The sequence below is a fragment of the Nicotiana tomentosiformis genome, chromosome 4, assembly GCF_000390325.3.
Source record: "Nicotiana tomentosiformis chromosome 4, ASM39032v3, whole genome shotgun sequence".
Classification (NCBI taxonomy): Eukaryota; Viridiplantae; Streptophyta; class Magnoliopsida; order Solanales; family Solanaceae; genus Nicotiana; species Nicotiana tomentosiformis.
The window spans coordinates 98,486,155-98,511,974 of NC_090815.1; the positions used below are offsets into that span (position 1 = coordinate 98,486,155).

Consider the following 25,820-nt stretch of genomic DNA (forward strand, 5'->3'; position numbering starts at 1 on the left):
ATTATTATAGCACGTGAGTTGTCCGTGCAGCACGTGAGTTGTCCGTACAGATTATAGCGCTTGGGCTGAAGGAGCCCCTCCGGAGTGTGTATACACCCCTAGTGAATGCAGGTACCTACCGAGTGCGAGTGCCGAGTGACGAGTGCTGAGTGACTGGAGGCATGATTGATTGTGAGGTATGCCCGAGTGGCAAGAGTGATTGTGAGGTTTGCTCGAGGGGATGTATATGAGTGATGCTTTGCCCGAGGGACTGTGTATGATTTCTTCATTTTTGCTCACCTTTGCATTTTTCCTCTGTTTGAAACCTGTTGAAAAATATCCTTAAATGATTTTTACTAGAACTGGATTTAAACGAGATATTTTGATTCAAATCGTGATTTTAAAAGCATGAGGTATTTTACTGAGATTTCATGATATGAATGTTATATGCTTTATTGCTCGTCAATACTGCTCAGTCTTTATTTGTTGTTGTTGCTTACTGAGTTGGCGTACTCATGTTACTCCCTGCACCTTGTGTGTAGATCCAGGTGTAGCTGGACACGGTAGCGGTTGTTGATTGTTCTGGTCACAGATTTTCTCAGAGATAGCAAGGTAGCTGTTTGGCAATCGCAGCCTCTGCTCTTCTCCCTCTTATCTTCCTCTGGTTGTATTTAGCTATTTTCCAGGCTGAGTTAGCCTTGATATTGTTAGATAGATTGTAGTAGATGCTCATGACTAGTGACACCCCAATGTCGGGCTTTTCCTTCCGCACTTTTATTTTCATTTGAACTCCTTTACGAAGGATTTTATGTTAAATAACATTGAAATTATCTTTGAAATGAAAATATCGGTTTGTTTTAGAAATGAGTTGGCTTGCCTAGTTCCACGATAGGCGCCATCACGACAGGGGTTAGTTTGGGTAGTGACAGATTGGTATCAGAGCCTAGGTTACATAGGTCTCACGAGTCATGAGCGGGTTTAGTAGAGTCTTGCGGATCAATATGGAGACTTCTGTACTTATCTTCGAGAGGCTGCAGAACCCTTAGGAAAATTTCACTTACTTGTATTCTATCATGCGAAATTGATTCAGCTTGAGACATAACTCTTTGAATTCCTTCCACGCATCTCGTATACGCACATGAGCGCTCGGTATCAGTTGTGCATCGCCGGCTTGTGATTCTATGAACGAGGTTCGAGATGTGTATTATGTGTTTTGGTCATGGGCTAGTCTGGAAGACTTGAGGCCAGGTTTAAACTGTAGTTTTGGCTTGGTAGCTTCAGTTATAACCTGTACATTTGGACTCATATGTCCGGTAATGCCCCTACGAGTGGAATTCGTGGCTCAATGAGTGGTGGAATGGCTTTGTGATGAGTATGATGTAACTGCGGGATGTGTTAAGATGATTTGAATGTGACGAGAAGTGTTTCCTTGAAATGTAAAGGAAGGCCATTGGGCACTTAATTTTCGTTTTGATGTGACGTACGGTCTTGAGTGTGAATGTTTTGAAGGATCTTTCACGTTGTTAAAATTTTGGGGCAAATTAAATTCTCATGTCTTGTCAATGAGTTTGGACTCAAGAAGAGTAAGTGATTGTGTAGTAATTGTGGTTGCGAATGGGTATTTTTGATGTTGATGGCTCAAGAAAGATGATCTTCGAAGAGACTTAGAGTCGGTAACATTTTATTGGTTCAGCTGCGACAGAGATACATTTCGATTTGATGCAGCAGTTGGGTAGCAAAGTATGAGGGAAGACATGACGGGAAGTGTTTCGCAGTGGTTGAAGTACTAGCAGGTCAAGTAGGAGAAGTAGAGGTTGAGAAGTTTCTTAAAGGAGATGATTTAACCGACGTAAGAGTGGCAGATTAGCATATGAATTCACTAGTAGGGTAGTCGTGCGCGAGAAAGTGTAGAATGGTTTGGAATCGTGTTAGTATGTGAATATGCCTGCAGACTCTATTTGGAGTGATGGTTAGCGTACAAAGAAAAATTGAATATGGTAGAAAGGAGTATGTTTGAAATGAATAGAGGCGTAAAGATCTGATTATCGTGTCAGGTGTAATATGACTTGAGTTCAGAAGGTATTGTTGATGTACAATTGATGTCAATAGGGAAAGTGTAGACTTATACAAATTGTGGGCGAGCATGAACTTAGGAGAATTTACTAATTTAGTGGTCGTTGCACTCAGTGCAGTGTCATTGGAAGATGTCGGTAAGGAATTCCACATGTGGGTTATCTCCTGTGTGCAGCTAGCGGTGGCGTAACGTTGATGAAGTTTTTGCGAGGAATATTACTTGCTACTCGGTAGGAGGTCGCGTATGTGATTTTGGCTGGAGATTCAGAATGTTCATGAAAGGCTTAATAAAAGACTTCGAGAAGTCTGGCAGGTTAACGATGCGAGACCTTAGTAATTGAGAAGGAGAAATCCTTACGGGTTCTAATTTTATATAATTGCAGCTTAAGGCTAAGTGGGGGAGTTTGCTATCGACGAGTTGATTGCACGGTTATGGGTCGTATTAGTTTCGGTTCAGGGTATACCGGTGAATCAGTTATGACTTGCAGAGGTCGAGATCGAGATCGAGATCGAGGATGACTCGGGTAAAGAAATTTCTGGACACAAGTTGTATTACACTCTATGGTTATAGGAGGACCATAAAATAATTGAATGGTTATTCACAAAGAATGTAGTGTACATGGAGCGGGATTTTGCTCGATTGCGTAGGAGTATGGGTTACTCTTTATTCCCTTGGGTGTTGGTGTGCTAATGGGGCACATGTCATTTCGGTCCGTTTGGTCGGTTAATTCGAGAATTGAGTAGAGTGGATGACTCTCGAGAATGTTCCAATGGATTCAAGATTTATAAATATGGCTAGAAAACTAGGAGTTGTATTGAGCGGTGTCGAGACTCGTGGCATTTTATATCATTGTGAATTATGCATTTCAGTATCAAGAAGGTGAAGGAAATAGTTTTAGGTTCACATAAAGTCTCTTCGGAGTAAGCATTTTTGGTTGTGGAGCCTTTGGGATACATAAAAAGGGAATTTGGCGGCTTATAAGCCTTAGGGCGGCGTGATTCTATGCTAGAGTTCGTAAAGGTAAGTTTTAGTTAAGGATAGTAGTGTTCTAACAAGGAAAAAGTAGCAATTTGAAGGCAATTTAGAAGAACTTGGAGAAATAGGACGGCTTGGTAGTAGGTTGGGTTAGCACAGTAATGGGTATGATCGGTTCTTTGGGTACTTATGATGTGGTTAGTATCTACAGGTGTTTCGTGGCAATGCTCTTGAATTTGGCAACCTGTGTGGCTTGGTGGAGTTAGAGGAATTCAGTTCAGATAGCTTGGTTATGTGCAAATGGATTTCAAAGTGTTCATGATAGGTTCTACCATGGTTTGAACTGGATATTTTCTACCGATGTACAGAGCGTGTTGTGTGTTATGATTTCCTCCTAGAAAGAAGCAAGAAAGAGGTTTCTGACTAATAAGGTATGTAATTTGCTAGTGACTCAGAGTTGATAATGGAATTCTTATGCTTGTCAATGATGGCATAATAGATGTGGTGTGTTGTGCGGGAATAAAATTTACATGTACACGGTCACAGTTCAGTTTTGAAGGGAAGGACATAAATTCTTAGGCAACATGAATGGTTTCTGATGACTAGGTAAATGATATTACTATCTGGTATAGCTTGATGAGAGTGTACATTTCAGAAGGGGCAGTGTGTTTTGATTTATGGGTACTTCGCTGGTATTGCGGCACTCTCCTGGTTGATCGACTGTGGATATTCAAATTTTTGCGATGTGGCACTGAAGAATTTTTTTTTTTTTTTTAATATTTCTCGTGGGATGATTATGTATGAGAGAGGTGTTAGGCATTCGGGTGGTAGAGGTGGAATCAAATATAGTGATTCATGTGTTTTACGGAATTTGAGATTGGGAGTTCTCAGGAGCATATTGTTTCATGGTTGTGGACTGTAAAGTTGTGGCCGGAGCTAGCCAGATGATAGAAGGTATTATGATTCCGTCATTGTGGACTTTCGGAGGTTGTTTATCTATTGGTGGCTGACCATAGTTGATTTGGGGCCCATTGGTAGGCCCAATTAGGATGTGTATTCTACACCGAGCCGGATTGATTGGCTCCATACTGCTATTGTTGAAGGATGTGTGATTCGGTTAATGTGAAGCTTATTCATGTTCTGAAATGATCTGTGAGTTACTCTTCTATGCTACGAGAAGTTGTGATTCGTTGGTTATATGCACATATGGTGCGATTCTATTATGGCCTTATAGCAGAATTTGAGCGAGAATAGTATTGGATATTGCTTGGCTGATGACGTATTGGTTATGTTCTTTCGGGTTTTATGTGGCATGGTGTCATTTGCTTCTCCGTGGTTATGGTAATGCACTTTGGGTACTTGATGTCGAATTGCGCATGGTTATTGATTTTAGCAGGGTAGCTTGAGGTGTTTCATATGGACCAGTATTTGGATAGGGTCGCGTATTGCAGCAGAGTTATGTGGAAATATGATCCCTCGTGTAAGATTCGTGTGTTATGATTCTACGGTGTGTGATGGGTTCTTAGCATTGCGTCGGGGTGGTACTCGTCGAGCTTGCGGAACGGTTCTCCTGTTTGGGTCATTGTTACGACTAGGTATATTTGGAATGTTGCTATCTGGTGCACGGATTGCACGGGTTATAGCTTTAGATTGTATTGATATGTCATGTCACTAGAGTGGCCGTGTTGGATGAGACGAGGTCATTGGGCCTAGAATGGATGCTATCAGATTTGATTGTGGTATAATTGGGAGGATAATATCAGAAGTCGTCTTTGAAATTGGCTATAGTACTTGTAGAAGGAACGAGAGCTCCATGACCGGTTGGTCTAATGAATGGTTATGAATTCGGTATGTTTCTTTCATCATCGGTAGTGTACGAAGGTTTTAGAACGAGGTTTTGTCTGATATGAGGTTTATTACAAGCATTGGGTTGATTTGAGCCGATACTGTGATTTGAAATCATTGCTTCGAGCATTCGAGCTATGCGGTATTTGAATTTGAGTATTTGAGTTATGGTTATGGCTTTTGGTACAGACTGTTCAGACTTATACGGTATGTAGATGCAAACTTCTCATCTTATAGGAAATTTTGGATGTTGGAAATTTGATTCGAAGGCTTGTGGGCTAGGTTGAATTGAGAAATTCCAGTTATGCTGTGTTATCGGACCTGTATGGAATATGGTGACGTGGGATCACCCCCGGGTATGTGCATGTGAAAGCTACACAACGATTTGATGGCTTTTGGAACAACTCTGGGCACGTTCGAGGACAAACGTATGTTTAAGTGGGGGAGGATGTAACGACCTGACCGGTCATTTTGAACATTTGCACTTCGCTCGGTTGTTTGAGGGCATGAGTAGATCCGTACGATGTACTTTGACTTGTGTGAATCGTTGGTTTTGGGTCGCAGGTATTTCGGAATCGAATTGGAAGAATGAATTTCATTGTTGAAGCTTTAAATTGGAAGAGTTGACCAAAATTTGACTCTTTAGCATTTGACCTCGGATTGGAATTCTGATGGTTCCGTTAGCTCCGTTAGGTGATTTTGGACTTAGGAGTGCGTCCGGAATATGATTTGGAGGTCCGTGGTAGAATTAGGCTTGAATTGGCGAAATTGGAAATTTGGCAATTTCGGTCGGCAATGGAAAATTTGATATCGGAGTCAGAATGGAATTCCGGAAGTTGGAGTAGGTTTGTAGTGTCATTTGTGATGTGTGTGAAAAATTTGAGGTCATTCGGACGTGGTTTGGTTGGTTTCGGCATCAATTGCCGAATTTGGAAATTTAGAAGTTCTTAGGCTTGAATCCGAGGGTAATCTGATGATTTGATGTTGTTTTGAGTGATTCGAAGGTTCAACTAAGCTGGTATGTTGATATATGACTTGTTGATATTTTTGGTTGAGGTCCCGAGGGCCTCGGGGTGATTCCGGGTGGTTAACGGATTTGTCGAAGTTGGAAAATGCAGCTGAAGCTGCTGCTACTGCTATTTTCGCACCTGCGGAAGAAAGAGTCACAGGTGCGAGGCCGCTGGTGCACGTGGGGAGTGCGCAGGTGCAGGAAATGCTGGGCTAGGCATGTTGCGCAGGTGCGAGTTGGAGGTCGCATCTGCGAGCCTGCAGGTGCGAAACCTGGGGCGCAGATGCGGAAAGGGGGATCCTGGACAGACTTCGCAAAAGCGGAGGAAATGCGCAGGTGCGCCTTTGGAGGCGCAGGGTTTTGGGCCGTAAATGTGGAAGCTGGGCTCCTAAGTGAGTTCCGCACCTGCGATGGATTTTTCCGTAGGTGTGGTGGCGCAGAAGCGTGAAAGTTTCCGCAGGTGCGAAAAACCTGGGCGGAAACCATAAATAGAACCCTTCGCGAATTTGGTTCATTTCCACCATTTTCAAATCGGTTTTTGGAGCTTTTGGAGGGATTTGTGAAGGGTGATTCAAGGGCTATCCGTGAGGTAAGTTTCTTGAGCCCTAATACTCGTATATATGGTGATTTTCCGTTGTTTAATCATTATAATTAGTAAAAATGAGGGGTTAGGGCTTGGAATTTTTGAAGAGTAATTTAAGGACCAAACGATGTCGGATTTTGATGAATTTGGTATGGTTAGCTTCGTAAGTAATTGAGCTTTCTTGTTTTGTGAATTTTGTCGGATTTCGAGACGTGGGCCCGGGGGCCGGGTTTGAGCCAATTTCGGGTTTTGATCTAATTTTGTAGCTTTTCTTGTGGAATTCATTCCATTAGCGCGTATTGATGGTATTGTACAAGTTGTGAATAGATTTGGAGCATTTGGAGGCCGAGTCCAGAGGCAAGAGCATTGCGGGGTAGAGATTTGACTGGTTTGAGGTAAGTAACGATTGTAAATCTAGTCCTGATGGTACGAAACCCCGGATTTTATATCATTCTACTATTTTTAGTGACGCACATGCTAGGTGACGGGCGTGTGGGCATGCACTGTTGGGGATTGTTACTTGGTCCGTCCCGTAGCGACTGTAAAGGTGCATGCTTTGTTGAAACTATATGATACTTATATGTTTTAGAAAGAATTTTTGTAAATTGGGCTGAATGCCATGTTTGGGCCTTGCGCCAGTGCTGTTTGGACCCTTAGGGGCTTTTTCTTACTATCCTCTCATTGTTTTCAATTGAAAATCTATACTCAGTCATGTTTATGCTTGTTTACCGCATAACTCAGTTTTATGACTCTATTTTAATGCATATAAATGTTTTGGGCCGAATTCCCTGTTTTACTGAAATGCCCAAGTGGCTTGAGAGGTTTATGACTGAGTGAGGCCGGGGCCTGATTTGTGAGGATATTTATGGGATCGGGCTGCACGCCGCAGCATGTTGATATCGGCCGAGGGCCTGATTGTGAGGATGAGTGTGGATCGGGGCTGCCCGCCTGCAGCATACTTTATTATTATAGCACGTGAGTTGTCCGTGCAGCACGTGAGTTGTCCGTGCAGATTATAGCGCTTGGGCTGAAGGAGCCCCTCCGAAGTGTGTATACACCCCCAGTGAGCGCAGTTACCTACTGAGTGCGAGTGTCGAGTGCCGAGTGCTGAGTGACTGGGAGGCATGAGTGATTGTGAGGTATGCCCGAGTGGTAAGAGTGATTGTGAGGTTTGCCCACGGGGCTGTATATGAGTGATGCTTTGCCCGAGGTGCTATTTATGATTTCTTCATTTTTTTTCACCTTTGCATTTTTTCTCTATTTGAAAGCTGTTGAAAAATATCCTTAAATGATTTTTACTGGAACTAGGTTTAAACGAGATATTTTGATTCAAATCCTGATTTTAAAAGCATGAGGTATTTTACTGAGATTTCATGATATGAATGTTTTATGCTTTATTGCTCGTCACTACTGCTCAGTCTTTATTTATTGTTGTTACTTACTGAGTTGGCGTACTCACTTTACTCCCTGCACCTTGTGTGCAGATCCAGGTGTAGCTGGACATGGTAGCGATTGTTGATTATTCTGGTCGCAGATTTTCTCGGAGATAGCAAGGTAGCTGTTTGGCGATCGCAGCCCCTGCTCTTCTCCCTCTTATCTTCCTCTAGTTGTATTTAGCTATTTTCCAGGCTGAGTTAGCCTTGATATTGTTAGATAGATTGTAGTAGATACTCATGACTAGTGATACCCCGATGTCGGGCTTTTTCTTCTGCAATTTTATTTTGATTTGTACTCCTTTACGAAGGGTTTTATGTTAAATAACATTGAAATTATCTTTGAAATGAAAATGTCAGTTTCTTTTAGAAATGAGTCGGCTTGCCTAGTTCCACGATAGGCGCCATCACGACAGGGGTTAGTTTGGGTCGTGACATGCACCACCCTGCAAATTCAAATAGGTAGACACCACTGAATCCAATGTTTTAGTTTGGTAAGAATCAATATTATGGGATGTGAATTTAAAAAACAATACTCATCTTGAAATACAGTATGAAGTTCTTTAATCAACAACCATGATAGTTAAGGTAACTGATGTTGGGTTTTTAAGCTTAAATGTAGCTTAAAATTATTGTGTTTTTAAGCTTAAATGTAGCTTAAAAGAGGGTGAATGGGAAATGGAGGGAAATTGAAAATATTTGAGTTTCCCTCCTTGACAAAGGGACATTGTCCCATATTGCAAGAGGAAAATATTTTGATGGGTATACTAGCTCTTAAAGAGTTAAGAAGAAGGCAAGCCTCGCGCCGTTGTCATCGTCGCTCGCTCGGCTCGGCTTCGGTCAAATGATTGATTGATTAATTTTTTGGACCAAATTTATTTGTTTATAGTAAATATTAACAGAAATGTTATTGAATATCCAATTTTTTGTAAACGGAATATTAATATTAAATCCAACGGAATAGTATATGCCCTTCGCTTTTTGTAAAAGACATTTACAATATGGCCGAAACAGTTTGCACCTCTTCGGATTTGAAGAATAGTTTGCACCTCTTCAGATTTGAAGAAACAGTTTGCACCTCTTCGGATTTGAAGAGTTGCACCTCTTCAATCTGAGCTCAACATTGGCTATAAATACCAGTCCATTCTCTCAGATTTTTCATACGAATTTCTGACTTCTCCTCTTTTCTTCTATATTGTTTTAACTACAAACAAAGCAACAGTAAGTGTGATTTGCTACCGATCTTTGTGTTCGCTGAAACACTGGTGTTTGAAGTATCGCTACACCAGTGTGTAATTCGTTCTATCCTGGGAGGAAATAATCCACAACCTTGGGTACTAGGAGGGGATTAAATTCCTTAAGGAAACACTGTGAATTCAGTGGGCTAGGATTAAATTTTGTTTCTTTTACATTTCTGTTTATATATTATTTTATCTTCTCCAGAATTATTTTGCAAATACAGTTCAATAACAAGCTTAAGAAATTTAATATTTTATGTATTTATGTTATATTCACTGTTTCTGGAGACTAAAACCTGTGTGATTTTCTACTCCAGTGGAGATTAAAATCTACGTGATTTTAACGTTTCTTTGTGTCATTCTTTTACAGAAATGACGAATGACAACGGGAACCAGACTGTTCCTATGGTGACTGCCAATGCATCGACAAGCCGAACAACACCGGCATTGGCACCGGCAGAAAAATCCGGAAAATTTTCCGAGATTGATTTCTAGCGCTGGCAGCAGAAGATGTTCTTCTACTTGACGACTTTAAGTCTGCAGAAGTTCATTAAGGAAGATGTTCCTGTTCTGCCCGACGAAACTCCAGAAAATGAACACTTTCTCGTGACTGAGTCGTGGAAGCATTCTGATTTTCTATGCAAGAATTACATTCTTAGCGGACTAGAGGGCGATCTGTATAACGTCTATAGTAATATGGAGACGTCAAAACAACTGTGGATAGCGCTTGAAAGGAAATACAAAACGGAAGATGTCGGGTTAAGGAAATTCGTTGCCGCTAAATTTTTAGACTATAAAATGGTAGATAGCAAGTCTGTTATTACCCAAGTTCAAGAATTACAAGTGATTATTCACGATCTCCTTGCTGAAGGTATAAGTCAAATTAATACTAATGTTGAAAGTATTAATTATATTGTTTCTACTAACAGAATTTTCATTGAAGGTCTTGTCATCAATGAAGCGTTCCAAGTTACAGCAATGATTGAGAAGTTGCCTCCTTTGTGGAAGGACTTAAAAAACTACTTGAAACACAAACGAAAAAAGATATCCCTTGAAGATCTCATTGTTCAGTTGAGAATCGAAGAGGACAACAAAGCTGCTGAAAAGAAAGGTCGTGGAAACTCAACAATAATGGGAGCAAACATTGTTGAGGATAAAAAGAGGAAGAAGGCTTATGGACCGAAAAAGCAACCCAAGCAAGAAGCGGTTCAACAAAAATTGCTACAACTGTGAAAAAGCTGGACACAGATCTGCAGACTGTCGTGCTCCAAAGAAAGACAAGAAGAAGGGTCAAGCAAACATAGTTGAAAAGCACGAAGATATCGATGACTTGTGTACTATGCTTTCTGAATGTAACCTGGTGGGAAATCCTAAGGAGTTGTGGATTGATTCTGGAGCCAGTCGCCATGTTTGTGCTGTTAGAGAAGCTTTTGCTACATATGCTCTTGTTGGACCCGAAGAGACGCTTTCTATGGGAAATTCTGCAATGGCCAAAATTGAAGGATCTGGGAAGATATTTATGAAAATGACTTCTGGTAAGGTAGTGACTTTGAACAACGTCCTTCATATTCCCAAGATTAGAAAGAACTTAGTCTCTGCTGGACTTCTTGTTAAGAATAGATTTAAGTGTATTTTGTATCCAATAAGGTTGTAATAAGTAAGAATAAAATATTTGTAGGAAAAGGTTACCTCACTGAGAGCCTTTTCAAGCAGAATGTAATGGTTATTGAGAATAATAATAAAATTTCAGCTTCTTCTTACTTACTTGAGTCAAATGAATTATGGCATAATTGGGTCATGTCAATTACAAAACCTTACGGAAAATGATTAATTTGGAAGTATTGTCTATGTTTGAATGCGACAAATCAAAATGTCAAATATGTGTGAAATCTAAGTATGTTAAACATCCTTATAAGTCAGTTAAAAGGAATTCAAATCCTTTAGACTTAATTCACACAGATATTTGCGACATGAAGTCAATACCATCTCGCGGTAGAAAGAAGTATTTCATAACTTTTATTGACGACAATACTCGATATTGCTATGTTTACTTACTTAATAATAAAGATGAAGCAATAGATGCATTCAGGCAATACAAAAATGAAGTTGAAACGCAACTTAACAAGAAAATTAAAATGATAAGAAGTGATAGGGGTGGAGAATATGAATCTCCTTTTGAAGAAATATGTTTAGAATATGGAATAATTCATCAAACAACGGCCCCTTACATGCCCCAATCCAATGGGATTGCGGAAAGAAAGAATCGTTCATTAAAGGAGATGATGAACGCATTGTTAATAAGTTCTGGTTTGCCACAGAACTTGTGGGGGGAAGCCGTTCTTACGGCCAACCGGATACTAAATCGAGTACCCCATAGCAAAACACAATCCATTCCATATGAAAAATAGAAAGGAAGGAAGCCCAATTTGAATTATTTTAAAGTGTGGGGGTATTTGGCAAAAATGCAAGTTCCTAAACCCAAAAGTGTAAAAATAGGACCGAAAACCGTTGATTGTGTTTTCATAGGATATGCGACCAATAGTAAAGCATATTGATTTCTGGTTCATAAATCAGAAAATCCCGACATTCATAATAATACGGTTATAAAATCAGATAATGCTGAATTCTTTGAAAATATATACCCGTATAAAAAGGAATGTGAGTCGATTGGTGAAGGATCTAAATGATCTCGGGAAGAAACAAAAGAAAGTACATTTAATCAGGATGATCCAAGACGTAGTAAACGTCAAAGAACGTCTACTTCATTTGGACCAGATTTTGTGACTTTTTTATTGGAAAATGAGCCTCAAACATTTAAAGAAGCTATGTCTTCTTCGGAATCATTGTTTTGGAAATAGGCAGTCAATAGTGAAATAGAATCCATATTGAACAACCATACATGGGAATTGGTTAATCTTCCTCCTGGAAATGAACCTTTGGGTTCTAAATGGATTTTTAAGAGGAAAATGAAAGATGATGACACTATTGATAAATATAAGGCAAGAATTGTAGTCAAAGGGTATAGACAGCGAGAAGGTCTTGATTATTTTGATAGATACTCTCTAGTTACAAGAATTACGTCCATATGAATGTTAGTAGCATTAGCTACAGTTTATGGTCTTGAAATTCATCAAATGGACGTTAAGACGACCTTCTTAAATGGAGATTTGGAGGAAGAAATCTACATAGAACAACCTGAAGGGTTTGTGGTTCCAGGTAAATAAAAGAAGGTATGTAGACTTGTTAAGTCTCTTTACGGACTAAGACAAGTACCCAAACAATGGCATGCGAAATTTGACAAAACAATGTTGTCAAATGGTTTTAAGATAAATGAATGTGATAAATGTGTGTACATTAAAAATGTTCCAAATCACATAGTCATTATTTGCTTATATGTGGATGATATGCTGATAATGAGTAATGACATTGCCAACATAAATGCGACTAAGCGTATGCTAACTAGCAAGTTTGATATGAAGGACTTGGGAGTTACTGATTTAATTCTGGGGATTAAGATCAATAAGACTCCTCAAGGTCTGGCATTGTTACAATCTCATTATATTAAGACAGTACTTGGAAAATTCAAGCACTTAGGGTTTAAAGTTGCAAAGACTCCAATTGACGTGAATCTTGCATTAGCAAAGAACAAAGGCCAAAACATATCACAATTGGATTATGCGCGTGTGTTGGGATGCTTAATGTATATCATGAATTTTACACGACCAGATATAGCTTATGCTATAAGTAAATTGAGTCGATATACGAGCAATCCAGGTCAATATCATTGGATGGCAATGAAACGACTTTTGTGATATTTAGAACATACCCAAGACTTTGATTTGCACTACAGTAAATATCCTGCAGTGATTGAGGGATACTGTAATGCAAATTGGATTACCAGTTCAACTGATTCTAAGTCTACAAGTGGATATGTATTCACTATTTGTGGAGGAGCGGTATCTTGGAAGTCGTCCAAGCAAACTTGTATTGCCCGCTCTACAATGGAAGCTGAGTTCATAGCCTTAGATAAAGCCGGCAAAGAAGCTAAATGGCTCCGGAATTTCTTGGAAGACATTCCATTTTGGCCCAAACTATTGGCACCAATATGCATACATTGCGATAGTCAAGCGACGATTGGAAGGGCTGGGAGCATGATGTATAACAGTAAATCTTGTCATATACGAGAAGACATAAAACCGTTAGGCAATTACTCTCTAGAGGAATTATCACGATTGACTATGTAAAGTCAAGCAATAATATGTCGATTCCACTTACAAAAGGCCAAACTAGAGAGGTAGTTGAGAAATCATCGAGGGGAATGGGACTATGGCCGAGAACAAGCCATTGTGGCGGTAACTCTACCTAGAAGACTGAAAATCCCAAGATCTAGGTTGAAGGAGATCAAACAAAGTCATTAATGACGGTTCAACATTGTCAACTAAAAGTTTGGTCCTTTCTCGTGATGGGACAATGTTCAGTACCAAGGATAAAACATTAAGGCTTTTTAATAATTTCTAAATTTGATACGGGGTATATCAAATAGTGTATCTACGGGATGACACGTTTAAGAATCACCTATGTAAGTGTGAAGTGTTAGCCGCTTCAAGGGAAATTTTGTAAGGCCAATTCTCTACGCACTTATTAAACCAGGCGGTGTTCATGGCTGAAACGAACACAACAATGACAGCCAAAGATAGTTAAGGGTTGGTTGTGTGATTTATGGTTGTCTAGGTATACACCAAAGTTCGACGGTTCAAAGATATCAAATCTACCGATTGACCGAGTATATCCGACATAAGTTCACTACGGAAAGTTCAAAGGGAAACCTACTTATCCATATTGTAACGACCCGACTTGTCGTTTTAAGAATTTATGCCTCGTTTAGTGACTTAAGGTCTCGAGCAACTTCGCAATATGTATTATGATCCGCGGGTATGGTCGAGTTTGATTTACTAAAGATTCAGAATTAAATTAAAAGAACAATCCTTATTTAGAAGCTTAAATGGAAAGAGTTGACTGGAGAGTGACTTTTGAGTAAACGACTCCGAAATGGAATTTTAATGATGTCAATAGTTTCGTATGGTGATTTTGGACTTAGGGGCGTGTCCGAAAAATTATTTGGAGGTCCGTAGTGGAAGTAAGCTTGAAATGGCGAAAATTAATTTTTGGGGAGTTTGACCGGGGGTTGAATTTTTGATATCGGGGTCGAAATCTTATTCTGGAAATTTGAATAGCTTCGTTATGTCATTTATGACTTGTGTGCAAAATTTGAAGTCATTCCGGATTGATTTGATATGTTTCGGCACAAGATATAGAATTTGAAAGTTCAAAGTTCATAAATTTTGATTTGAGGTGCGATTCATCGTTTTGATATTATTTGATATGATTTGAGGCCTCGAGTAACTCCGTGTTATGTTATGGAACTCATTGGTATATTCGGACGGGGTCCCGAGGACCTCGGGTGAGTTTCAGATGCTTAACGGATCGAATTTGGATTTGGAGGAGGAGTTGAAGCAGCTGGGCTGCTGGTGTGATCGCACCTGCGCGAAAAAGGGCCGCAAGTGCGAGCTCAAGGATGCGAGGATTGATTCGCAGAAGCGAAAATGCATGGGCTTTCCAGGCACCGCGGGTGCGAAGACCGCAGGTGCGAAGAAATCACCTCGGGTGCGAAAATCCTGCACAGAATATTAAAAACAGAGGGGTTCCGAGTTTTTGCCATTTTTGGGCCTTCAAGCACGGTTTTTGGGGCGATTTTGAGAGAGAATTCAAGGGAGACTTGAGGTAAGTCACTTGTGATCATTTCAACTCCATATTATTGAATTATCATCGACTAATCCGACTAGATTACATGTTTTTGAGGTGTAAATCGGGGTTTGAACTTAGGGAATTGCAAATAAGATTTGAAGATTTGGAGGTCGAGTTGAGGTCGGATTTTGGTAAAATTGATATGGTTAGACTCGTGGTTGAATGGGCTTTCGGATTTTGTAACTTTTGTAGGGTTCCCAGTTGTGGGCCCCACGGACGATTTTTGAGCTAATTTCGAATTTTTGTTGGAAAATTAGTAGTTTCTTATGGAATTAATTCCAATAAATTTTATTGACTGAATCGAATTATTTGTGGCTAGATTCTAGGTGTTTGGAGGTCAATTCAAGCAAGAAGGTGATTATGAAATATTGGCATAACTTCAAAAAGGTAAGTATCTTGCCTAACCTCGAGTGGAGGAATTACCCCTTAGGCATTGAGTCTTATGTGAAAATTGTGTAATTGAAACCATGTTCGCGAGGTGACGAGTACGTACTTGGTTTATATGTGCAAATTATATCAATTAAAATTCGTAGACGCCCTTAAGTATAAAGTTGGAAATTTTTTGTAACTTATTAAATCCTCTATTTGTCATGTCCTTATTTGTTGAAATTGTTTTTCTATGATGATTTGGTGTGATTGCCACCTTGAATTTATATGAAATATTATTTTGTTGAGTTGTTTACTCCCGGATATTTTTGTTAAGATTTTGTGTACATTATGGTCGAGCCATGGGCTCCTTATTGTGGAAAAATGATGTATTGTTGATTTCTGTGGCAAGTTGAAATATTTGAGCACTCAATGTGCAATTTGTGATAAGTTGTAAAATTTGAGCACTTGATGAGCCATTTGTGATATGTGAGCACTTTATGTGTAGTTGTTGAAATCATATTTACTTTGGGACTACGGAACGGTATTCCAGGAGATCCCCCCGCCCTACATATTTACTTTGGGACTACGGAACGGTATTTCGGGAGATCCCCCTGCCCCTGCATATTTACCTTGGGACTACGGAACGGTATTCCGGGAGATCCTCCTGCCCTGCATATTTACTTTGGGACTACGGAACGGTATTTCGGGAGATCCCCCCTGTCTTGCATATTTATTTTTGGCACTACGAGGCGGTACCTCGGGAGTGCCCTTTTGTTGATGTTTTTCTATGGATGCACTTGCCTTTGGTTATTTTGTTTTTTCGTGATATGTAAATTCTTGTGTTCTTCCATGATGTATTATTTGATTTTATTATGTGTTTTGTATTCCTTGTTGTATCGTGTTGGTTTTGGCTCTTTGTACAAGATTCTGCAGATTTGTGTTTATGGTTTTTACTAGTTTTCGAGAATTGAGTTGTTTCGAATAAAAATAAATTGCTATTATGTTTTAATTTAATAAATTTTACATCCAAATTAGTAGTCATCGGATGCTTCATTTTAATTGAAATGTCATTTTCTTTACCCAAATGATTTCTAAAATAAATTCATTCCTTTGTTGATTTCTTTCTTGATTTAAAGATTTTAACCTTACTTTAGTGAAAATAAATTGATCCTGTGGATCTTATATATATTGATATTTTGACACGTGAGTTGTCCGTGTGATGGTGATAAAAATATGGGCACGAGGTGTCGTGAAAAAATATAATAGCGGACCGAGACCCATAATTTTTATGATTGTGAAATGAGGTATCACATGGTGACTTTTACTTGAAAATATATTTATTGGAAAGTATTATATCCTGAAGATTATTATTTGAAAAACATATAGGCGAAAGAATTTATATTTGAAGGACTTGATTAATTGGTTGTACTTGTGTTCCTTATTCGTCTGAGCAATAATTATGATGTTCTTGTTGCATTGTTGTTATATCACTGGTTGATTTTGTTGTTATCATTGCTAGTTATTTTCCAGTATTATTTTGTATACTATATTGCACAGGCTATTAGACTAGTGAGTGTCTTAACTGTACCTCGTCTCTACTCCACTGAGGTTAGTCTTGATACTTACTGGATACCGACCGTGGTGTACTCACACTACACTTCTGCACATTTTTGTGCAGAGCCAGGTATTATAAGTATCGGACCGGACAAAGTTAGAGTGTGATCGCAAGGATTCAAGATAGAGCTGCTTGGTCGTCGCAGTCCCTTGGAGTCTGTTCATTTCATTGTACTGTTAATTTTTAATCAAACAGTATTATATATTTGGTCTTCGTGATCATTCCATGTATTCAGCTAGAGTTCGTGACTCAGTACTACCAGTCTTGGGAGGTTGTATGTTCTTATTCGTTCCGTTGTTAGTTTTGGTTGCTTATTTAAATAAATAAGAAAACAAAATGGCTTAAAAAATTGTTACTGAAATCGGCTTACCTAGTATTAGAGACTAGGTGCCATCACGACGCCTGTGACGGGATTTTGGGTCGTGACAAGTTAGTATCAAAACTCTAGGTTCATAGGTTCTACGAGTCACGAACGAGTTTAGTAGTGTCTTGCGGATCGGTACGGAGACGTTTGTACTTATCTTCGAGAGGCTACAGAGCTAGTAGGAAATATTTTCACTTCTTTCATTCCTCATCGTGCAACATTATTCAGCTTGAAGCATATATCTTATGTTTTTTTGCATCCGCTCGTGTATGAAATTGCGCACTCGGTATCAACTATGCGCCAATAGTTCGTGATACTATAGAGGGGTTATAAGATATCCAGGGTTGCTCAACCATTATTACAACGTGTCGTCCAGATAAAGGATACAGAAGTATTGAGAGATCATTCAGTTGTGCACATTGGGGTGCAGTAGGTTCTGACATCTGGTTGATAAGTATGATATTAAGAAGGTTTAATTAATTGCCTAATCATCATAAATTGTAGTAGGGTCACGAGGTGGATGTAGACCTGAAATAGCTGGTGGTATTAAAGACTGTGTAGTTCGTATAGGATTTCTATTTAGCGAAGGGTATGTACGCAACCAAGGCACTAGAGGAAGCGAGTTTAACTGTCACGAGGATGACATGCGCCAAATAAATGGTTTGAGATGTCTTATGACCGGAGTCGTACGAGCGATGAAGGTTAGTATTGTGGATCATCAGAATGTGCCCTATGGTTTAACGCCAAGTGAGGGGAGTCCACTATCAACGATCAGATTGTGGGGGTCATGTGTTATATCAGTTTTGGCCTGAGATGTATTTATGTAGTATTGAAAGGTTCTCCGAAATTTGTATATGATTAAGAGCTGAGATTCGTATGGGATGATGCTGGGACTTACGGTATTCCCGTTTCCCTAATAATTCTATATTTCAGTACCAGCGAGGTCACAGAAACAATTTCAGAATACTCGGGGTGCTATAGTAAGTTCTTTTAATGCACCACCGGCACGGGATTCCTATAATGGTTATTCCAGTTATCCGACAGAGACTCAGTATGAGCAGCCGAACCCGCAGAGGGGTTGTTTTCAATGTGATTGTACTAGACACATCAAGAGGAATGTCCCAGACTTGGAAGAGACGAATTTCATCAGAATAATTAGGCTACAAGCTTTATTCCAATTAATACTCCACGTGGACAGTAAGCTAGAGGTGGAGGACAGGCGGGTAGTGGGCACCTAAGAGGTGGAGACCCGACCCGTTGATATAATCGCTGTGATTTTGCTGAGGCCAATACACCAGATGGTGACGTTACAGGTACGATCCTGATTTTTGTTATAAAAGGATATTTTTCCCTTAATTTGATTCGGTTTTGAATATTGAGGTGAGCCCTCCTATTATGCTCTGCTTATGGGTGAGCTTCGTAATTTTGTGAACCACTTATATGTTTATTCCTGTTGGGAGATTTGAAGATGTGAGCCTGTGTCTATCATTTTTATTTTTGGGCACCATTGAGGACTATAAGTCCAAAAGTAACTTTTACTATTCATTAAAGTGGGTTTGATGTGTTTCGGAATAATTGATTCCAATTTTATGAATTATATGCCCTACCGGTATGAGGGTTCATTATGTGTTATGAAAAATATTTACAAAAATTTATTGAAAAGAAGAAAGAAAGGAAATTGAAATTTCAGTTGGCACAATGTGCAAAATACTTGTGATTCGGAGTTAAGGACGAGGTCCTTGTGGTGAAATATTTATGATTTTAAAATTCTCCCTTTGTGAAATTTAATTTGTACAATAATATTAATAGGGATTCATGCATGTTAGGCTGTAGATTTTCTGTTCATATTCAGCCATTTTCGTGCTGTAAACATTGAGTTTTAGCCTATGAGGTGAGTGCCCAGGTGGCGTTAAATGTTACTCATTAATCCGAGTAAGTAATCATGAGGTCTTCATGCCTCGCATTCTGTTGTCAGTGTTGTAAAAATTCGAAACGAGGTGGTGGTTAATATGAGATTAATTGATGATACAGGAATTTATTATGAACAACTTTTAAGACCAGAGATGTGGTGATAAGCATACATATGATTTGCTTCATGTCCTGATATCATTATGATAATGCAATGCTGAGATTAGTGTTATTGATATATACCTTGTGGTGTTTTGTTGGGTTGCGGATGTGTTGTAGGAGTTATTTTGATGTTACTCTGGCAGGTGGTTAGGCCCAATTACAGTGAAGACTCTGCCGAAATTTTCTAAAAAATTTGGGAGTTAGTAAAATTTGGAGGATTGCGATGTGCGAAAGAAGAGATAAGTTATGTTGTGTGTTTGAGGGTGAATGATCCTAAGCGGGGAAGAATGAAATACCCCAGAAAAAGTTTGAAGTACTTCAACACTATCAAAAAAGTTTATGTGTGCATAGGCACGAGTTGCTATAGCCAATTGAGACTAATACCGTGCGTCGAAGTGAAAATCAGGCATTTTGGAAATGATTGGAGAGTTAGGGATTTTTGCTCTAAAGCTTATAAGAATGGAGAAAATAAATAATCTCAATTGAGATGGTGTTGTCGGACCCGTGTCAAATTGCGGGAATGTAGAATCACCCACAAGTATATGTGCAAGAATATACTCAGTAATTTAAAGTCCTCAGAAAGATTCTTAGCACGGTCGAGGACGAACGTTTGTTTAAGAGGTGAAGAATGTAATGACCCGACTTGTCGTTTTAAGAATTTACGCCCCGTTCAGTGACTTAAGGTCTCGAGAAGCTTCGCAATATGTATTATGACCCGCGGGTATGGTCGAGTTTGATTTACTGAAGATTCGAAATTAAATTAAAAGAACAATCCTTGTTTAGAAGCTTAAATGGAAAGAGTTGACTGGAGAGTTGACTTTTGAGTAAACGACTCCGGAATGGAATTTTGATGATGTCAATAGATCCGTATGGTGATTTTGGACTTAGGAGCGTGTCCGAAAAAGTATTTGGAGGTCCGTAGTGGAAGTAAGCTTGAAATAGCGAAAATTAAATTTGGGACGTTTGACCGGGGGGTTGACTTTTTGATATCGGGGTCGAAATCTTATTCTGGAAATTTGAATAGCTTCGTTATGTCATTTATGACTTGTGTGCAAAATTTGAAGTCATTCCGGATTGATTTGATATGTTTAAGCACAAGATATAGAATTTGAAAGTTCAAAATTCATAGATTTTGATTTGAGGTGCGATTCGTCATTTTGATGTTGTTTGATATGATTTGAGGCCTCGAGTAGGTCCGTGTTATGTTATGGAACTTGTTGGTATATTCGGACGGAGTCCCGAAGGTCTCGGGTGGGTTTCAGATGCTTAACGGATCGAATTTGGATTTGGAGGAGGAGTTGAAGTAGCTGGGCTGCTGGTGTGATCGCACCTGCGCGAAAAAGGGCCGTAGGTGCGAGCTCGTGGATGAGAGGATTGATTCGCAGAAGCGAAAATGCATGGGCTATCCAGGCACCGCGGGTGCGAAAAAAATCATCGCGGGTGCGAAAAAAATCATTGCAGGTGCGAAGCCCGCGGGTGCGTAAAAAATCATCGCGGGTGCGAAGACCGCGGGAGCAAAAAAATCACTGCGGGTGCGAAAATCCTGGACAGAATGTTAAAAACAGAGGGATTCCGAGTTTTTGCCATTTTTGGGACTTCAAGCACTGTTTTGTGGGAGATTTTGAGAGAGAATTCAAGGAAAACTTGAGGTAAGTCATTTGTGATCATTTCTACTCCATAATATTAAATTATCATCGACTAATCCGACTAGATTACATGTTTTTGATGTGTAAATCAGGGTCTGAACTTAGGGATTTGAAAATAAGATTTGAAGATTTGGAGGTCGAGTTGAGGTCGGATTTTGGTAAAATTGGTATGGTTAGACTCGTGGTTGAATGGGCTTTCGGATTTTGTTACTTTTGTAGGGTTCCAAGATGTGGGCCCCACGGACGATTTTTGAGCTAATTTCGGGTTTTTGTTGGAAAATTAGTATTTTCTTATGGAATTAATTCCAATAAATTTTATTGACTGAATCGAATTATTTGTGGCTAGATTCGAGGTGTTTGGAGGTCAATTCAAGCAAGAAGGCGATTATGGAATATTGGCATAACTTCAAAAAGGTAAGTATATTGCCTAACCTCGAGTGGGGGAATTATCCCTTAGGCATTGAGTCTTATGTGAAAATTATGTAATTTAAAACTATGTACGCGAGGTGACGAATACGTACTTGGTTTATATGTGCAAATTATATCGGTTGAAATTCGTAGACGCCCTTAAGTATTAAGTTGGAAAATTTTTATAACTTATTAAATCCTCTATTTGTCACGCCTAGATCCTTGTTTGTTGAAATTATTTTTCTATGATGATTTGGTGTGATTGTCACCTTGAATTTAAGTGAAATATTATTTTGTTGAGTTGTTCACTCCCAGATATTTTTGTTAAGATTTTGTGTACATTATGATCGAGCCATGGGCTCCTTATTGTAAAAAAAATGATGTATTGTTGATTTCTATAGCAAGTTGAAATATTTGAGCACTCGATGTGCAATTTGTGATATGTTGTTAAATTTGAGCACTTGATGAGCCATTTGTGATATGTGAGCACTTGATGTGTAGTTGTTGAAATGATATTTACTTTGGGACTACGGAACGGTATTCCGGGAGATCCCCCTGCCCTGCATATTTACTTTGGGACTACGGAACGGTATTCCGGGAGATCCCCTGCCCCTGCATATTTACTTTGGGTACCGGGAGATCCCCTTGCCCCTGCATTTTTACTTTGGGACTACGGAATGGTATTCCGGGAGATCCTCCTGCCCTGCATATTTACTTTGGGACTACAGAACGGTATTCCGGGAGATCCTTCTACCCTGCATATTTACTTTGGGACTACGGAACGGTATTCCGGGAGATCCCCCCTGTCTTACATATTTACTTTTGGGACTACGAGGCGGTACCTCGGGAGTGTCCTTTTGTTGATGTTTTTCTATGGATGCGCTTGCCTTAGGTTATTTTATTTTTCCGTGATATGTAAATTCTTATGTTCTTCCGCGATGTATTATTTGATTTAATTATGTGTTTTGTATTCCTTGTTGTATCGTATTGGTTTTGGCTCTTTGTACAAGACTCTGTACATTTGTATTTATGGTTTTTACTGATTTTCTAGAATTGAGTTGTTTCAAATAAAAAAAATTGCTATTATATTTTAATTTAATAAATTTTACATCCAAATTAGTAGTCATCGGATGCTTTATTTTAATTGAAATGTCATTTTCTTTACCCAAATAATTTCTAAAATAAATTTATTCCTTTGTTGATTTCTTACTTGATTTAAAGATTTTAACCTTACTTTAGTGAAAATAAATTGATCCTGTGGATCTTATATATATTGATATTTTGACACGTGAGTTGTCCGTGTGATGGTGATAAAAATATGGGCACGAGGTGTCGTGAAAAAATATGAAAGTGGACTGAGACCCGTAATTTTTATGATTGTGAAATGAGGTGTCACAAGGTGACTTTTACTTGAAAATATATTTATTTGAAAGTATTGTATCCTGAAGATTATTATTTGAAAAATATATAGGCGAAAGAATTTATATTTGAAGGACTTGATTAATTAGTTGTACTTGTGTTTCTTATTCGTCTGAGCAATAATTATGATGTTCTTGTTGTGTTGTTGTTATATCACTGGTTGATTTTGTTGTTATCATTGCTAGTTATTTTTCAGTATTATTTTGTATACTATATTGCACAGGCTATTAGACTAGTGAGTGTCTTGACTGTACCTCGTCTCTACTCCACTGAGGTTAGTCTTGATACTTACTAGGTACCGACCGTGGTGTACTCATACTACACTCCTGAACATTTTTGTGCAGAGCCAGGTATTGGAGGTATCGGACCCGGACAGAGTTAGAGTGTGATCGCAAGGATTCAAGGTAGAGATGCTTGGTCGTCGCAGTCCATTGGAGTCTGTTCATTTCATTGTACTGTTAATTTTTAATCAAATAGTATTGTATATTTGGTCCTCATGATCATTCCATGTATTCAACTAGAGTTCGTGACTCAGTACTACCAGTCTTGGGAGGTTGTATGTTCTTATTCATTCCGCTGTTAGTTTTGGTTGCTTATTTAAATAAATAAGAAAAAAACATGGCTTCAAAAAATGTTATTGAAATCGGCTTACCTAGTATTAGAGACTAGGTGCCATCACGACACCTGTGGCGGGATTTTGGGTCGTGACACATATGCAATTAATCCTTGCTTGCGAATTACACAGTTTTTCATGCATATTTTCGTGATATAGCCATTCCCCATTCATGTGGAGGATTGCTGGGTTTTTAAGCTTAAATGTAGCTTAAAATTATTGGGGTTTTAAGCTTAAATGTAGCTTAAAAGAGGGTGAATGGAAAAAGGAGGAAAATTAAAAATATTTGAGTTTCCCTCCTCGACAAAGGAACATTTTCCCATATTGGAAGAGGAAAAGATTTTGATGGGGATATATACAATTGCACTTCTTCTAGCTCTTAAAGAGTTAAGAAGAAGGCAAGCCTCGCGCCGTCGTCGTCGCTCGCTCGGCTCGGCTTCAGCTTCGGATTATTCGAATTTGGATTTGGATTTGGTCAAATGATCCTCGCATCCGCGAGCTCGCACCTGCGGTCCTTTTTCGTATTTTGTCAAATGATCGATTGGTTGATTGATTTTTTGGACCAAATTTATTTGTTAATAGTAAATATTAACAGAAATGTTATTAAATATCCGATTTTTTGTAAATAGAATATTAATATAAAATCCAACGGAATAGTATATGCCCTTCGCCTTTTGTAAAAGACATTTACAATATGGCTGAAACAGTTTGCACCTCTTCGCATTTGAAGAATAGTTTGCACCTCTTCAGATTTGAAGAAACAGTTTGCACCTCTTCGGATTTGAAGACCTCTAAGTTTTGAAGAGTTGCACCTCTTCAGTTTGAGCTCAACATTGGCTATAAATACCAGTCAATTCTCTCAGATTTTCCATACGAATTTCTGACTTCTCCTCCTTTCTTCTGCATTGTTTTAACTACAAACAAAGCAACAATAAGTGTGATTTGCTACCGATCTTTGTGTTCGCTGAAACATTGGTGTTTGAAGTATCGCTACACCAGTGTGTAATTCGTTCTATCCTGGGAGAAAATAATTCACAACCTTGGGTACTAAGAGGGGATTAAATTCCTTAAGGAAACACTGTGAATTCAGTGAGCTCGGATTAAATTCTGTTTCTTTTACATTTCTGTTTATATGTTATTTTATCTTCTCCAGAATTATTTTACAAATACAGTTCAATAACAACTGATACATAAAATGCATGCATTTTTGTTATTCACAATGGCAGCCACGGAAGCAAGCAAAGCGCGTAAAGATAAACAACCTTCACACAATCCGCTCAATTATTTTAGTTAAACAATAGAATGATTCAAAACTAACCTCTAATTAGTACCTTTATGGTCTTAAAATTTCATATGTTGCACTGGTTATGCATTTACAACCCACTAAGCATATTATGGAACACCTGAAAATATTTGAACAGTTGAAATAATAAAATTAAGGAAGCAAAACTTTGAACCTTATTTAAGAGGAGGTTGGAAGAAGAATCAAAATATAAATAACGAAAAACACAAAACTCGATGAGGGAAAGAACAAGAATATAATAGCAAAGATGGTGCTAAGCAGTCGGGAAGTGCAAACTAAAATTTAAAGGGGTTATACATCAAAATTTTAAATCATCGATTATTAAATTTTTACCTGTTTTAGACCTCAAAAGAATTCAATATTTCAAAGAGGTTATATCTCAAAATTATCAGAGGATCCACCTTTAACCGATTAAGATAAATAAATAAGGAAAAAAATATTTAAACCCTTGAAAAACAACAATTAAAGGGGTATACCACAATATTTCGACTCAGCACTTCGAAAGCTCCAAGAGTGCTCCATCCTGGTAGACGATTGCTGTTCCAAGGGTTCGTTCAGCAGGAAGTAGCAGGTAAGTTTATCCCAATTTGTGAAACATAGAGTTTTATTCCAATTCTGATCAGAGATAAGGAAATGTGAATCCCTAAAAGAGGATACGAAAGATAAGAAAAGGTTAGGGAGAAAGGTCTAATGCTAATGGAAGACGACTGTTGCTAGAACTCATTAGCCGTAGTAGATGATTAACAAAGTACAATAGTGAAAGAAGCTTGCAGGACAGAGCTGTCGAGAATTCTAAATGGAAGAATGTGAGGAAGGACACGGCTATTATCAGAGCAATAAAAATACATATTATAATTAGCTATGTAAAATTACCACTTTGTCCTTGGTCGACCATCAAGACTTAAAATCATTCCTATTTTAATTGGATTATTATTTATCACATTGAAAATAAAAAATCACAAAATAAAAAAATATTACTAAAATTTATATTTTTCGTTCTCTATGAATTGTGTGTAAGTTAGTAAAACTTTTATAATTTTTGTGTGAGAAAATATAGTTATGTGACTTTGAT

At 38.6% G+C, this 25,820-nt stretch overlaps 1 long non-coding RNA gene across 4 annotated transcripts in view; it reads right to left on the reverse strand.

Annotated features, from left to right (window-relative positions):
- Nucleotides 1–25,557, reverse strand: part of LOC104105125 (uncharacterized) — a 28,663-nt gene extending 3,106 nt beyond the window's left edge. Inside the window, exons 1-3 of one of the 4 annotated variants that reach the window (XR_011415538.1) lie at nucleotides 25,225–25,557; nucleotides 24,777–24,848; nucleotides 24,160–24,359 (exon numbers count right to left, since the gene is read on the reverse strand). This is a non-coding gene — a long non-coding RNA (uncharacterized lncRNA). Of the gene's footprint in view, nucleotides 1–24,159; nucleotides 24,360–24,763; nucleotides 24,849–25,224 lie in introns of all 4 variants that reach the window. The other 3 variants (XR_011415537.1, XR_011415536.1, XR_011415535.1) reach the window with 3 other exon arrangements.
- Nucleotides 25,558–25,820: the final 263 nt, after the last annotated feature.